Source organism: Mandrillus leucophaeus, unplaced genomic scaffold, assembly GCF_000951045.1.
Source record: "Mandrillus leucophaeus isolate KB7577 unplaced genomic scaffold, Mleu.le_1.0 Scaffold132, whole genome shotgun sequence".
Lineage (NCBI taxonomy): Eukaryota > Metazoa > Chordata > Mammalia > Primates > Cercopithecidae > Mandrillus > Mandrillus leucophaeus.
In genome coordinates this window covers 3,343,565-3,361,240 of record NW_012101277.1, presented here as the reverse complement: position 1 = coordinate 3,361,240, position 17,676 = coordinate 3,343,565, and the positions used below count along the sequence as shown (strand labels likewise).

The following is a 17,676-nucleotide window of genomic DNA, read 5'->3' as shown; positions in this document are numbered from 1 at the left end:
ATGCAAGGTCCAAATACTATTTGCAAATAAAATTGTTACCTAAAATTAAACAAAAATATCAACCTTTTATAATTTGTATGCTTATTTTAAATAAATCTGAGTGACTCGAGTTTAAATTCTGGCTTGCTAGTGGGGGAAACATATTTTAAACGTCATTTTACCTTTTATAGACTCTAAACTGGAACATCTTGATATGCAAGATTTGCTTAAGCAATATTTATACAATCCAACATTTTATAAAGTAAAAGTAATCGTTAATATACCAAATTAAGCATTGCCATATTTTTAGAACTTAAATAACATTCTTTCATTCAAACCGTATTTTTTGGAAGAGGCCAAGCACTAAGTTTTACCTTCTAAGGAAGATTTTTGGCATATTTTCAGTAACTAAAAGCAGGAGGTTGCAATAAAATCAGTTCTACAGGATGGGAAATAGCATTTGCTACCATGATTGCACACTATCTTCTTGTTCTGAGGGCAATAGATATAAAATACTGCATGAGGGAGAGAAATGGCCCTACGATTGTTATGGTTATGCCTTGAGCTTCATGCGCTATAATCACTATCTCAGTAAATTTGCCTTTCCAAAGGCAATATTTTACACAGCTGTTCTTTTTTACGCAAATCTTATTTGTGTGTGCCGCGTACCAGCCAGTTTGGTAAGTGAAACTACTGGGCTGCTGAACACATATAAAATGCAGAAATTATAATAATAGCTTTTCTGTCACAAGCAGGAAGCTACCCTAGTAGCGGTCAACCAGGATGAAGATGCTAATCTGGTAACATTAAGCAAAAAGTAGTAATTATTTAAGATTCAGGGCACCCACTTATCACGGGCCAACAAAACAATTATAGGGCCCTGATTAGATTTCTAAAAAACTCATGCTAAAATCATGTCTTTAAGTCTGTTCAACAATTTAAATTGAGAAAATAAAACCTGGTTAATAACGTATATGATTTAAGTGAAATTTGAAATTAGGTGAACTCAATTATTTATACTGTTTCCATTTTATTGTTTGAGTATTGTGAAATTTCCTCTGCCAATCTTCAAGTTAAAGTAAATTACAAAGTTGGAAGGAAATTCAAGAATCTATTCTGTCCTTTTACAAAATTCTTAAAATTCTTACAATCATTATATTGAAATCTAAAATTCCTTCTTCCCCCTGTTCAAGTCCTGCTGACTAGGTTATCCGCAGGAGATAATATATTACGGTGAGAGGCATAATTACAAATAGCTCAGGCTTTGTTCGGCAGACTGCCCAGGTTCAAATCCTTGCCTTATCACTAACACTATGGGGTTGAATAAATTATTTAAACTCGCTGACCCTTGGCCTCCCTGTGTGTAATATGCTATTGTGATTAAATTAGATAATCCAGACAAAGTGCTTGTCCCAGTAAATGCCTTTTCAATATTAGTAGATGGTAGAAGTAGAAATTTTCAAACAAGATACAAAAGGTGATACATAAGACACCTATTGGAGGGAGGTATTACTTCTTGTTTCTCTAAAATATATTGACTTAATTTTCTGTTGCTTACAGTGAATCATCTTGCAATTATTTCTTTTCTTGATCTTGTTTTGTTAATAATAAAAGTCAGATATTTAAAATGAAGCACTGGCCAGGCGTGGTGGATCAGGCCTGTAATCCCAGTGCTTGCTGTATGTATGTATGTATGTATGTATGTATGTATGTATGTATGTATTTATTTGAGACGGAGTCTCGCTCTGTCGACCAGGCTGGAGTGCACGGGCGCGATCTCGGCTCACTGCAAGCTCCGCCTCCTGGGTTCATGCCATTCTCCTGCCTCAGCCTCCCAAGTAGCTGGGGACTACAGGCACCCACCACCATGCCCGACTAATATTTTTGTATTTTTTTTTAGTAGAGACAGGGTTTCACCGTCTTAACCAGGGTGGTCTCAGTCTCCTGACCTCGTGATCCGCCCCTGTCGGCCTCCCAAAGTGCTGGGATTACAGACATGAGCCATCGCACCCGGCCAATCCTACTGCTTTAAAAGGCTGAGGCAGTTGGATTGCTTGAGGCCAGGATTTTGAGACCAGGCTGGGTAATATGGCAAGACCCCCCAGACTCTACAAAAAAATAAATAAATAAATAAAAATTAGCTAGTCATGATAGTGCACACCTCTAGTCTCAGCTACTCAGGAGGCTACAGGGAGGATTGCCCGAGCCCAGGAGGTCATGCCTGTAGTGAGCTATGATCTTGCTGATTCACTTCAGCCTGGATGACACAGTGAGACTGTTTGGGGCGGGGGGGGGAACCTGTAAAAATAAAAATTAAGAAAAAAATGAAGCACCACTTTGATGTTCCCTGAAGGTAGGCTGCCTGTTTTCAATGCTCAGTTCTGCTAATGATTTATCAGGTAAAACAGAAATACTATTAGCATCTGCATCATAGGACTGTATGAGCTGAGAAGTAAACGAGTTAATAGGTTACATGCTTAGAACAGTTTGAGGAACCTAAAGAGTGCTAAAGAAGTATGAACTATTATTATTCAGATATGTGTAAATTTTTAGGCATCCAAATGTATTAAATTCCCAGGTTTTGCCTCTGATTGTTTCTGCACATATGTTACTAGTCTTCTCTGATAACATAATTCTATTTTTTTCTAACTCTTTGTCTTTCTAGTAAACAAGATGCCATCAGACTTTGCATAAAGGATACATATTTAGGAAGTTGGCACTGCATTTTATCTATGCTTAAAAAATAAATGGGATATTACTATGCCAAAAGAAAATGCAGATTTGCAAATTTCCCTATTCTTTATTGATGGTTCCTCTGATATTATTTTTCTTTGAGTTCCACCCCATATCCCAGATTTTTAAAAATCTCAGTTGTTCCATTTGCCAGTCTACAATGTATTTGTGAAATCACTGTCAAACCTCCACAGCATCAATATAAATCTTATATGATATTAGCTTAATTTAAAAAATCGTCTTCTCCAATATGTTCATTAAAATCTTGTTATGAGGAACTATTAAACAATATTTATATAATAGAACTGAAAATGCATTATGAACAGTAGAAGTGAAAATGCATTATGAACGTTGCAGTCAATTTCATTTTAAAAAGAGTTAAAATTTCACTAAAATATCCATGTTATTACATAAACATTTATTTTTGGACTGGTGAGCACTCTTTAGTTAAACAACTGAAAGACAAGGAAATGTGGTAATACTTCTAAGAGGAGGCAGGATTAAATGCAGTGCATGGTCAATCCTTTTAAGATGGCTGCTTAATAACATCACAAATAGGCACAATTTCATGATTTCAAACTAACTTTACAATAAATTTAACTTATTAGGTAAAGGTAAAAGGGAGAATAGAATACCTTCATCATCCTAAGTGCGGATTTGATGAACTCTTCCTTTCTTGGAATATAATCGCTGCTTCACTGCAAATGTATTTTTTTAATGTAGCTCTCACAAGTACATGAAATAAGCTCTTGTTTCACTTTTTGTGTACTAAATGTGCAATTAAAACATCATTACTCTGCAGTAGCAGGCTTTCTCATTTAAGCTTGAGAAAAGCTGCCATTACATTGGTTGTAACTATATGTGAATGCACTTGTCATATCTTAAAGTACTTCATGCAATGAGGTATTACGAAATGAAAGACACCTATTGGCCTAGGATATTCACGCATGAGCAAGCTGACCAGACAGCTTTCAGGTAAGGTAAGGCACTATAAGACAGTGACATATGAATCACTTTTATAAATCTACTCATTTATGTGAAAATTAAGCCTATATTTTACTTTCAGGATGGAAGTGACCCCTAGAAACGTGAAAACCATTGTATTTTCATATTACAGCTTAGTTTTACCTCCAAAGAACTGCTTTCACTAGATTGGCCTGAACATTTATTTTAACACTTTGAGATATGTTTAATACTTCAGCTAAGATCAACATTTCCACTAAAGGACCTTGAACTATTCTCAGTTATCTATTTTATAAATTCTTGAAAAATTTAACAGCCTTGGGTGAGTGGAAAGCGTAATCTGAAACAACAGCATTTCTGTAGCTAACTGATTATATTTAGGTATAAATCAGTGTATCAGTGTAGGAAGCAAAAAAAGAAAAGATTTTTCAGACTTGACATATAATCTTTCTAGACTTCTGGAAAGAAATAGAATACCAGATATGCCTGAAGGGGACAGCCTTATTCTGCTAGTCAGGAGACCAAGGTTTTATACCAGCGTTACCACATGCTAGTTGTAGAACTTTGGATAAATCACTTTTAAAAATCTCTGAAACTCGAGTTTTTATCTACCAAGCATATTGGTTGGAGTCAGTGAGGTTCTAACTCACTTCTTGCCTCCAACTATTATGACCTTTCTTAAGAAACACTACTTCTAAATGGAATAAAACTTTGTTCTGATTACCTAAATTCTTCAGCGGTATAATCACTTTGAAGACTTCATTTTCTAAAAGGCCTAATCATTATATTAGAATGCAGAACTAGTGAGCTCCTACCACATACACAACATCTGTCAATGGCTTTCAGCTTCCTATGCTGTGTAAATGAAGATCTCGACTGGAAATGAATCTTTTGAACAGATGGACCTACGCTGTTTCTTGGAACTTTGAAAGCTGTACAGTGTGCCTGCCATGAACTCTTCTACGTGACTCGCGGAAGTAGATGACTGTTTGCGTTGCCATTTATGCGCATTCATTCACTCAGAAGCAGATCAGCCGTTTCTCTCTGGATGACATTCAACGCTAGCAAAACAAAGCATTTCCTGATTTTTAAGTAACTAATAAATTCCTTTGAAACTTTACAAAACATTTGTTAGGACAAGACTTTGCTTCCCCTTCCCTTGGTACCCCAACACACACACACTGTGTTTGTTTCAGGTGCAGAATCAACACACACAAAATTAAGATAATGGTGAAAGTCAAAAACATACGGAATAAGGAGAAATCTCTTGGAGACACCCCAAAAATCCTTAAGTCAGAAAAACAATTATTTTAAATGCCTCAAGGAAATCTGAGCAGACTTTTAAAGATATTAATTCTATATGCCAGCATAGTTCATACATTTTTACAGACAGTTGAGATTCTGAACTCAATTCAAAGGTACTTTACCTGCTAAATTTGATATTAAGTTCATTTTTTTAGACTAGCCTCTCATTTGTAAAAGAGTAATTTGAATTGATAGTTTTTATCCACTTTCTGCCGGAAAGCTTTACTTGATAAGTTTCAATCTGGTCAAGAATCATTCTCCTCAAGAATTCCAGTCTTACTACAGAAGCTTTAAAAATTGTACTTTAAAAAATGAGTTTAAGATAGTTGGAGTTAGGGGTGAAGAAGAGCTGAAACTTGGAAGAAATTCCTTTTAGTAGCGTAGAGAGCATTTTCTCTTAACTTCTTTGTTGGTTTGTGTTACAAATACAAATGGCTCTTAGGGACAACCTTTCCTTGAGATACTGAAACCACCTTTGCAAAAACTGTATCAGGGAGAAAATTATGGCAGTTGAGGAGATCTAATCTAGCTAAACCCTATCTTGCCTTTGGTATCCAACCTGATCTTAATTATTTCTGGGTTTAAGCCAAGCTAACTTTGGAAGACATTCAGTTTATAGTTTAAGTAATAATAGGCTTTCACCAAAACTCAATCACCTTTGTAAAGCTAAGGAAAGATCACCAGGCTAGGAGGATAGAGGAGCCTGAATTCTGCTAAGGCATAGACATAAACAATTGCCAGCCATTGTTCTGGAGGTCACAATGGATACAAATTCTCCAATTTCTCCATTAGATAACATCACTGTTGTAGAACCTAATGGGGTCTTTTGAGATATCTTTTCAGGGTTTTTGCATGCCTGACACCAATGGACCCACCAACTGCTCCTGTGGCCCCACCCAGAAGCAATTCAGCGTGGAGGAGTACCATTTCCCACACCTGTATGACTGCATCCCCAACCAACAGCAGCAAGCAGCCATTCCCTAGCCACTCCCACCCCTTCCCCCAAACTATCTTTGAAAAACCCTAGCCCCTAGATTATCATGGAGTTTGATTTGAGTAATAACTTCATCTCCTGTGTGATGTGGCTGGCCTCTCATCAATTAAATTCTTTATTGCAATGCCATGGTCTCTATGAATTGATTTTGTTTGTGCAGCAGGCAGGAAGAACCCTTTGGACGGTTACACACCTGTCTTAATGAAGAATATGTTGCTGTCACTTAGAAGGACTTGACGTAACTTGTGGAAAGACAAAAGAAGTATCAGCAGTTTTTGAGAATATGCCAGAAGCAGCACATGGAGATGGAGCATTCTCTCCTCTCCATCCCTATCATCTTCCATAAAATTAAGAAACAATCATTTTATATGTGGTAGATCTTGTATTAAAAAATCCCCTTCCGTAAATTTCAAACTAAAATCAATTTTCTGAAGGATAGGGCAACATAGATGGTGATGTTTAACATGTTGGGTGCTTTTTGCTTTTTTTTTTTCTTTTTTTGGTTTACTAGATGTAATTATTTTTGGACTTTTCTGATAACAACCATCATAGTTCAGTAATCTTGAATTTCCAAAGTTTACCAAAATATAAATGCTTCAATCTAATTATTTGTAATGCTTAGATGCAGGTATGAAATAATATTCAATTATGGGGCAATTTAAATATATAAAGAATGGACCATTAGGTAAGAATGCAGCCTTAATTGGTTTATGGAGATTAAGTGAAAGTCTGATGGCTCAGTACTTTTCATGCTTATTTCCAAATAATAGTGCTTTGAACACTAACAGAAGTCCAAGAATACACCCAGAATTTTGTAGTATCCATTTCTTATTTTGGGGAAAACAATACTGCAGAGCCATTGTAGGTGACATACATAAAGGCTCTTTGTGGCCAATTATTTGTTCAGTGTATGAGCTTCACATTAGTTTAAAGAATTATGCCTCTCTCTACTTTTTAATAACAATAATCCAATGCCTTTCTTTACTGACCACTGAGGCAGTCTTTGCCCTCTGACTCCCTAAAGCTGTACCAAGTTCATTGTCTCCCTCTGAAATCAGGGGCACTTAAATGCTAATGGTAACCACAAGAAAGAGTAGGTCATAGTTAATCCTGTTAGCACCATGTACACACCTGCTGCTTTGTGAGCAGTAAACCAAGACGGGAGCTCATTTCTGGAGTTGTTTTGAATCTTTACTTCTCAATGAAACTTCTGTCCCTTCCTTAGAATCCGACCAACACTAGGATTCGCCACAACTAGTGCTCCAACATGGAGCCAAAACTGTTTTGAGTGTGGAGAAATCAAAAATTGTCATCAGGCACAGCAGAAACCTTCTCTTTCTACTTCTCCATTCGAACTTGAAGAGTTTTACACGTTTGCCTAAGGAACAAACACATGTCAGGCACTCCACTGTTTAACAGATTATTACAGAAAGCAAACCTGGGAGAAAGGGGACATTACAACAAGCATAAAGGGACAACAAGACAATAATGTCCTTTACCTCCAAAAAAGCTCACAATGGGGATAGGTTTGTATCTCTCTTAGAAGATTATATAATCTTAGTACATCATTTTTTAATTTCAAAGAGACACACCTTTAAATGGGACTAAAATAAACAGCTTTTACAAGAAATTTTAAAAAAAGGACAGTAAGTATTTCTTGTGAATATTTGGGAAGCATTCTGCACAAACCTAAGAAAAAAGTTCATTAAAAGCAAGGAAGAAAGTACACAGAAATCAAGAGATAGTCATTTAAGTATAAAAGTATAAAATAATTGTAGAAACAATATTAGGTAGTAATAATCAATTATAATTCAAAGATAAAATATTTGTGATCTTAACCATTCACAGCCTTGCCTGATCATCCATGTCTAGAGTAATTTGTAATTTGCTGAGGCAGGAATTTGAACCATACACACTTTGAGGGTGATAAATGGAACCAAGCCATTTAACCAACATATAGGTCTAGTCACCCTTGGGTGGCATTCATTTTTCAAGTCAACTTTGTTGCTCTCTAATCATTATTAATTATGTAATCCTCATTAACAGACAGAATGAGATTCATGACATTTTTCAGTTGTAACTTATGACATTTTATAGATAGAGATAGATGTTTAAAAGTGTTATTGGCCAGGTGTGGTGGCTCATGCCTGTAATCCCAACACTTTGGGAGGCCAAGGCGGGTGGATCACCTGAGATCAGGAGTTCGAGACCAGTCTGACCAACATGGTGAAACCCCATCTCTACTAAAAATAAAAAAAAATTAGCTGGATGTGGTGTCAGTTGCCTGTAATCCCAGCTACTCTGGAGGCTGGGGCAGAAGAATCGCTTGAACCTGGGAGGCGGAGGTTGCAGTGAGCTGAGATCACGCCATTGCACTCCAGCCTGGGTGACAAGAGTGAGACTCTATCTCAAAAAAAAAAAAAAAAGTAGTTTTATTTATACTCTCTTTTCCAAAGTACTCCAGCGATATCAAAACATACTATTTGAATTTCAAATATTTGAATAATAATTCAGTAGTTGACAGAAAAGTATAACAATAAATAATAAATCATATGCAAATTGGCTATTAATAGTAATTTAGACTCTGACAATAGAGGGGTTTTGGTTGTATAAGTTAAAAGTAAAGTAAAGCACTTTCTACATAAATTTGAGAGGTTGGAATAGTTAAAACTAATAGCAACAAAAAAGACTAATCATGTAATTAGTAGAAAAATATATTTTCCAATTTTGAAAATATTTGTGTTATTGAGCAATTAGAACAGACCCCTGTTTTCTTATCCCTGCTAATCCTGGCCTCTCCCTCCTAAACCAGAAAATGTAAGATTTAAATGATGATTTGAGGAAGAGTGGAACTTTTGTATTCTGGCCACAGAGTCGAATCTAGAGGCCTTTATTTAGATATATCAAAGCCAACGCAGTTGTGAAGTGGGTCAGTGTTATGACTTGCGGTGGACACATGCAGCTGAAGATAAATCATAAAGACTGAGAAAATTTAGAAGAGTTTCAGTTTTTTTTTGTTTTGTTTTTGTTTTTTAAGAAAAAGCAAGTCGCACTTGGAGAAATACATCATCTATACACTTCCAATCCTCCATTTTCTTTATGTTGTTCAAAAACATAGAAATGTTTTCAGGGACTTTTTAAAATTTCATATATACCCATTTAATACTTTAAGAGTAGAATAACTTTTTCCTATATGTCTTATCTCTAATCAGTTTCTAATCATCTTTCTAATCTATTTCCTACTCTCGGTCCCACTACTACACTCTTTATTCCACCTGGTGTGTATAACTGCAATAATGCCCTGAGTTGTCTTGTTCCTTGATGTTCCTCCTCCTCTTTGCCACTATCATTCTGAAAAGAAAAATCTACAATACTCTCCTATTACAGGAAGAAACATAAACTTATTTATGATATATAAGATCCTTCATGATTAGACCCCAAACACACAGCTTCATCTCCCCTTCTTCCCAATGCCCCCACAAAACATGCCTGCTCTACTCTAGTCACGTCTATTTAATCCTAGGACTTGATGTGCCCATTCATGTCCCCTTATCTTCGTGTTTGTTTTAGCTTTGCCTAAAATATACCTGTTTCAAACCCCAGAAGAAATGTAGCCACTTCATGATTTATCCAATCAGCACTTTGTCATAGTTCTATTATAAGACATATCTCATCACATTATGATTATTAATCTGTTTCTCTCACTAAAATATGAGGTATTGGAGAAAAATAATATTAGCACACATTTTGTTTCCTCAGTGCTAAGCAGCATATCAGGCACATACATGATGCCTAATATTTATTAAATGAAAGATTGAAACAATGGATGCATGGAGAGATGAATAAATAAATGAACACATGAATGAATTAATATAAGGAAAAAGGTGATAAGTAATTTCAGAAGAAGAAAAGCTAGAATCAATATTTGGATTCTCTGTAAACAGTAAGGGGGGGCGATTAGGTGACCCAAAGGGTCAGTTCCTCAATTTTTAATTTTTCTAGGATTATCCCTATAATTCTGCAGTTTCAAAATTTGAAATTATAGATATGCATGGGTCCTGACATTCAGCTTCACATTTTCACCTCAGATATTTAAATTTATTCTCATTTGGAAAAGGTCTGATTTTAAAAACAAAATTAATTCATGAAAATAATAATGCAAGAAGATAATAGCAATCTGTGATGCTCTAATTGGTATTAGACTAATCACTTGGGATGTGGAAAATGTCCAAATGAATGCATCAAGGTTGATGCTGGCATATTCATTACAGTTAATATTTCAGTTAGAAGCTATCCCATTAAAAAAAAAATATACCTATCTCCTGAGTAATTTCCATACAGCTGCTTAACACTGTCAGGAAATTTTTCTCCTGAAATATTTCATGAGACAATTACCCTACACCAAGGAATTACATGCTCACTTGACATCAGATATGGTGGTGCAAATGAAATAGCATCAAATTTCCTATAATGGAACACAGTAAACAAATAGCACAATGATTGGTTCACCATTGCCCCCAAATAATATTGTGCATGCAATCACTTATGTGCACGCACACAAACAGAATTATGTACTCTGTATATTACAGTTCAGGATGCCTGACCTCTCTCCTGCTTTTTTTTTCCCCCTATCAAATCTGGAGACTGGTATTTTTAAAGCCAAAGAGAAGCTAATTTTTTGGTGTAAGTGGATATGATTTTTATTTTTTATTTTTGATACTTTGCTTTGGGGTTTCCCCCTCATAATAGTTTCTGAATGTGGAACTGCATGAACAAAGGGAAGACACATTTTACATATTTTTTATTTTGTTTTCTCTTTCTTTCTCTTTCTTTTCTTTCTCTCTAATTTCAATACTTTTGGGGGAACACATGGTTTTTGGTTATGTGGATAAGTGCTTTAGTGGTGATTTCTGAGATTTTTGTACACTCATCACCCAAAGAGTGTACACTATACCCAATGTGTAGTCTTTTATACCTCACCCCTCTCCAGTCCTTCTCCCTGAGTCCCCAAACCTTATTGTATCATTCTTATGCCTTTGTGTCTGCATAGCTTAGTTTTCACTTATAAATGAGAACATACGATGCTTGGTTTTCCATTCCTGAGTTACTTCACATAGAATAATGGCCTCCATCCAGGTTGCTGTGAAATGCATTATTTCATTTCTTTTTATGGCTGAGTAGCATTCCATTCCATTTTCTTTATCCATTCATTGATTGATGAGCATTTGGGCTGGTTCCGTATTTTTACAATTGCAAATTGTGCTGCTATAAACATGCATGGGCAAGTGTCTTTTTCATATAATGACTTCTTATCCTCTGGGTAGATACATAGTAGTGAGATTGCTAGATCAAATGGTACATTTACTTTTAGTTCTTTAGGAAATCTCCACACTGTTTTGCACAGTAGTTGTACTAGTTTACATTCCCCCCAGCAGTGTAAGTGTTCCATTTTCAACACATCCATACCAATGTCTATTATTTTTTTATCTTTTAAATTATGGCCATTCCATTGAGGTTTTGATTTGCATTTTCCTGACAATTAGTGAGGTTGAGCATTTTTAAATGTTTGTTGGCCATGTGTGTGTGTGTGTGTGTATATATATTTGTAAATATATACTTATATATATATATAATATATTTTTTGTCTGTTCATGTCCATAACCCACTTTTTGATGGGATTGTTTTTTGCCGATTTGAGTTCCTTTGTAGATTCTGGATATTAGTTTTTTGTTGGATGCATAGTTTGCAAGTATTGTCTTGCACTCTGAGTTGTCTGTTTACTCTGCTGATTATTACTTTTGCTGTGTAGAAGTTTTTTAGTTTAATTAAGTCCCATCTATTTATCTTCATTTTTGCCACATTTGCTTTTGGGTTCTTTGTTGTGAACTCTTTGCATAAGCCAGTGTCTATAAGAGTTTTTCTGAGGTTGTCTTGTAGAATTTTTATGGTTTCAGGTCTTATATTTAAGCCTTTGATCCATCTTGGGTTGATTTTTGTATAAGGTGAGATATGAGGATCCAGTTTCATTCTTCTGTGTGTGACTTGACAATTATCCCAGCACCATTTGTTGAATAGGTTGTCCTTTCCCCACTTTATGCTTTTGTTTGTTTTGTCAAAGATCATTTCACTGTAAATATTTTACTTTATTTCTGGGTTCTGTATTCTGTTCCATTGGTCTTCGTGCCTATTTTTATACCAGTACCATGCTGTTTTGGTGACTATAGCCTTGAAGTATAGTTTGAAGTCAGAAAATGTGATGCCTCCAAATTTGTTCCTTTTTCTTAGTCCTGCTTTGGCAAAGCAAGTAACCTGGATGAAGTTGGAGGCCATTATTCTAAGTGAAGTATCTCAGGAATGGAAAACCAAACATCGTATGTTCTCACTTTTCAGTGAAAACTAAGCTATGCAGACACAAAGGCATAAGAATGATACAATAAACTTTGGGGACTCGGTGAGAAGGGTTGGAGAGGGGTGAGGTATAAAAGACTACACATTGGGTGTAGTGTACACTCTTTGGGTGATGGGTGCACAAAAATCTCAGAAGAGTTTTTTTTTTTTTTTAGAAAAAGCAAGTTGCATGTGGAGAAATACATCATTTACACATTTCTAATCATCCATTTTCTTTACATTGTTCAAAAACAGAAATGTTTTCAGGGACTCTTTTTTTTTAATTTGATATATATGTATTGAATATTTTAAGAGTAGAATAACTTTTTTCTATATGTTTTATCTCTAATCGGTGGGCTCATTCTTGGTTCCATATGAATTTTAGGATTTTTTTCTTCTAGTTACATGAAGAATGATGGTGGTATTTAGATGGGAAGTGCACTGAATTTGTAGATTGCTTTCGGCAGTATGCTTATTTTCACAATATTGATTCTACCCATCCATGAGCATGAGATGAGTTTCTATTTGTTAGCATCGTCTAGGATTTCTTTCAGCAGTGTTTTGTAGTTTTCCTTGTAGAGGACTTTCACCTCCTTGGTTAGGTATAACTACTGGAAAATGGAAGATACAAAATTCTTGGCTGATTTTTTTTCGTTTAAGGAGGCTAAAAACAGCACCCTAATCCCTTCTAGTGTGTATAGTTTCTGCTGAAAAATCTGCTGTTAATCTGATAAGTTACCTGATGCTTTTGCTTCACAGCTCTTAGGATTCTTTCTTTCATTTTGATTTTAGATAACCTGATGACTATGTGACTAGGCAATAATCTTTTTGCAATGAATTTCCCACTTGTTTTTTGAGGTTCTTGTATTTGGATATCTAGAGCTCTAGCAAGAACATGAAAATTTTCCTCAATTATTTTTTCAAGTAAGTTTTCCAAAGTTTTAGATTTCTTCTTTGGGAATACCAGTTATTCTTAGGTTTGGTCATTTAACATAATCTCAAACTTCTTGGAGGCTCTATTAATTTTTAAAATTTTTTTTTCTTTCTTTGTCAGATTGAGTTAATTTGAAAGCCTTGTCTTCGAGCCCTGAATTTCTTTCTTCTATTTGTTCTATTGTTGACACTTTCCAGTGTATTTTGCCTTTCTCTAAGTGTGTATTTCATTTCCAGAAGTTGTGATTGTTTTTTATTTATGATATCTATTTCTCTGGTGATTTTTCATTCATATTCTGTATTATTTTTTAAATTTCTTTAAGTTTGTTTTCACCTTTCTCTGGTGTCTCCTAGATTAGCTTAAAAATTGACCTTCTAAATTCTTTTTCTGGCAATTTAGAGATTTCTTCTTGATTTGGATCCATTGCTGTTGAGACGGTGTGATATTTTGAGGGTGTGATGGAACCTTATTTTGTCATATTACCAGAATTATTTTTTCTTATTTCTTCTCATTTGGGTAGACTATGTCAGAGGAAAGATCTGGGACTCAAGGGTTGCTGTTCCAATTTTTTATCCCATGGGGTGATCCCTTGATATGGTACTGTCCCCCTTCTCCTAGGGATGGGACTTCCTGAGAGAAAGACTGCAGTGACCATTATTGCTCTTCTGGATCTAGCCATCCAGCAGAGCTACTGGGCTCTGGACTGGTACTGGATAGTGTCTGCAAAGAGTCCGGTGATGTGATCTGTCTTCAGGTCTCCCAGTCATGGATACCAGCACCTGCTGTGGTGGATGTAGCAAGGAAGTGAATTAAATTCTATGGGGTCCTTTACTGCAGTTTTCTTTAGTGCACTGATTTTTCTGAACACTGATTATGCTAGCAGTAAAGCTGTCACATGGACAGACTTATGACCTCTGGTTAGTCAGGATGTTATAGGCAGTGGAATTAGCTGGTGTATCTTCCTTCCTCAGAGCAGGGTTGTTCTAAGTTGGTATAATATATTGAGTTAGTTGGCCTCCAGCAAGGAGGTGGTGGTTTCAAGAGAATATCAGCTGCAGTAGTACAGGGGAGACAGAAGCTTGCCCTCAGGCCACCTGAATAAGTATTGGGTTTCTCAGGCAATTGGTGAGGCTGTAGAGCTCCTACAAGTTTATGTCTTTTGTCTTTGCCTACCAGGATAGGTAGAGAAAGACCATCAGGTGGGTGCAGGGTTAGGTGTGTCTGATCTCAGACTCTCCATGGGCAGGGCTGGCTGTAGCCACTGTATGGTATGGGGGTGTGGTCCTCAGGCCAGTGGATTTATGTTACAGGGGGATTATGACTGCCTCTGCTGCTCCATACAGATCACCAAGTTAAGTGGGGAAAGCTGGCAGTGACAAGCATCACCCAACACCTACACAGTCAACAGGCCAGTCTCATTCCCACCATGCTCCCCCAACAGTCAACAGAGCCAAATTTATATCCAGGCCTTCAGTGTGCAGGGCTGAGATCTTGCCCCAGGCTACAAGTCTTCCCTCTGAGAAAGCAGGCAGGGATTTCGGGCTTTGCCCCTCCCTGTCTGTTGTGGCTTCTGTGCTCATATCTACAATTCCCACTTCCACCCCTACCACAGGATTCTGCCCAGGAAAATTTGCACTCGGTCAAAATTATTATAAAGTTCAACTGGAAGTCTCCTTCTCCTTGTGGCCCTTCCCCAATTCCACTGACTGCCTTCCCCAAGGACCCCTGTGAGATAAAGTCAGAAATGGCTTCCCTGGAGAAAGGCAGTACCTACAGTGTTCTTCCCACTACTTCTTCTACTTTCATACCTTGCTCTGTTTTCTAAATTTGTTTGAGATCGAGGTGAGGTTAAATCCTTCTCCCAACATCTGGTTTTTCAGTTTCCCCAGTAAAGAAGATGGACTTTACCCCTCCAAACTTAGGTACTGAGTTTTTTGTCTGTCTTGCGAAGTTTACGGCAACAAGCGACGTGTTGTGAATTCTTTTAGTTTTTCTGGTATGTCCCTGTGGTGGTTCTTGAAGCAAAAGTTTACAATGTTAGTCTCCACACGCTGTTCTGTCTGTCTAAGTGGGAGCTGCAAGTTAGTCCTACCTCCTATCTTCCATTTTCTAGTAGTTAATTTTTGCTTAGCAGAAGTGCTACAAATTTTTTGGCTTAGACTAGGACCAAAAAATTGGGTTTCAGTTAAAACTGCTGCTCATTCTGTTACTCAAGGAATCCTGAAACCCTGCTCATTATTCTTTTACTTCCACCTTTCAGATCATAATTGTTGGCATCAATAGACAACTTAGTAAATTTCCATATTCTTTTGTAAAACCCCCAGAACTATTCTGTGAGACAGTCCCCATTTATGATTTACTGCTATTACTATTATTAGTCTTTGTTACTAATTACCAATATCCCCAGTTTATAGTTGAGGACACTAAACCTCAGAAAAATTAAGTGAAACTTCCCAAAGATGCAGGGAAGCAGGAAGAGATAGTCTGGGGAAGGGATTCTTAGTTCTGGGCTTCAAAACCAGTGAAACAGGTTATGTGTTCTAGGTTCTTCTATTCCTTCATTTAGCTAATATTTATTGAGCACGTACTAAGTGGGAGGCACTGTTCTAGGTGTGAAGAAAAAGACAAAAATCACTCCTCTGTGGAACTGACTATCTACAGAGGCAGGCAAACAACAGACATAATACATAAAATTTTAATGAATTTTAGGCCCTGCCAAGAGAAGAATTAAGTCAAGAGAAAGAGAGGGATTTTTGAGACAGGGATGTACAATTTTAGTTGATGTAGATGAGGAAGACTTGCTGAGAAAGTGAGGTTTCAGTAAGAGCATGTGGAGATAAGAGAGCCAATCAAGTTGGTAGCTGGGAAAAGAGCATTTTAGGCAGAGGTAACAGCATCTGCAAAATACCTGAGATGACAAAAGTACAAAAGGGTGGTGTGGTGTCAGTGAAATAAGCAAGGAAGAAAGTAGTAGGAGATGAGATCACAGGTTTGTTCATTTGTCTGTTTACTTCCTTGTTTATTCGATGAATAACTCAATGCATTATTCAATGAATCTTACTGTGCTACCACGTTACTTACTAAGGCTAAACTATAGGCAAAAGCAGACATGGTCCTTGCTCTCATAGAGTCACACTAAAAAGAAATGCAATGAAGTTTCCAGTAACACACATAACTTTGTAACTTCCTCCCTTAGAAAGCCTCATGCTTGGAAATTGAAACTAGATAGAGGTTGGATGGGCATGAGAGACCATGTAGACTTCCATTTATAAGTCCTGGAGGCCAGTGTTCTGTTCCTTCCATTCAGATGGTGATGGTTTGCAATGCTTTGGGGAGAGACAAGGAGGTTCACATGGCGATGGTTTGCAATGTTTTGGGGAGGGACAAGGTGGAGTGAGCTAGTGATCGTGTGTGTGTGAGTGTGTGTGTGTGTGTATGCGTTAAGCAACAGAAGATTTTTCTGCTAAATGTTTTCAGCTGACTGATGGGAGAAGATTCCTGAATGCATGGTTTATATTCATTTAAATTTTAGCTATATTGAGATATTCCTTAGTATAGAAAACCAATCTAGAACAAGAAATCTATCCATGAGGAAGTCTTTGATGGTATAACCCATCTCTTATATACTCAATCTATTCAGCAGTTCTTGGGTTAATGAAATCCAAGAGAAATCGAGTTCAGTCATGAGAAAACATGCCATATCTTGGCTTTTGGGAGTTCTGAAAGATATAGATAAAAATCTAAACTAATATTTGAAGCACGGAGAAAGGAATATATTAGCCCCTATCGCAATTATGGCAAACTGGTTTGAAATGTGCAGCAGAGACAAAGCCAAAAATTATTTGGATCAGTTAGGCTCTTCCTACTCAAATATTTATTTTCATGACTTACAGGCTGTGTAGCCTGGATTTGATCTCAGCTCCACTGCTTACTCACAGTGTAACTTGGGCAACCTCTTTTTATTTATTTTTTTTATTGAGGTAAAAATATACATAAAGAATTTACCATCTTTACCATTTGTAAGTGTCAGTGGTAATGACTACCTTTATATTATTTTCCCCTTCATCACCCCCTCTTTCCCTCTGCCAACTACCAATATACTCACTATTTTTAGGAGTTGACAACCTCGTTATGCCTCAATCTCCTCAACTGTAAAAGGATGATAATAATCAAGTCTTTCTTATGGGGTGGTTGTAAGAATTAAATGAGCTAGTATGTATAAAGTTCTTGGAGTTGTGCTTGGCTGTAGTGAGAACTTAGTAAGTGTTAATGAGAACTTAATTAGAGTTAACTAATTCTTACGAAAATAGAAGTGGTAGGCATGCACTAATACAAGCAGAAAGTCATTTATGTGGTTTCCTCCTGAGGAATTAGGCCTTTT

General features: G+C 36.6%; 1 protein-coding gene across 1 annotated transcript in view; it reads right to left on the bottom strand.

Annotated features, from left to right (window-relative positions):
* FAM19A2 (family with sequence similarity 19 (chemokine (C-C motif)-like), member A2) overlaps positions 1–17,676 on the bottom strand; it is a 522,099-nt gene that overhangs the window by 5,366 nt on the left and 499,057 nt on the right. The gene's annotated exons all lie outside the window — the stretch shown is intronic.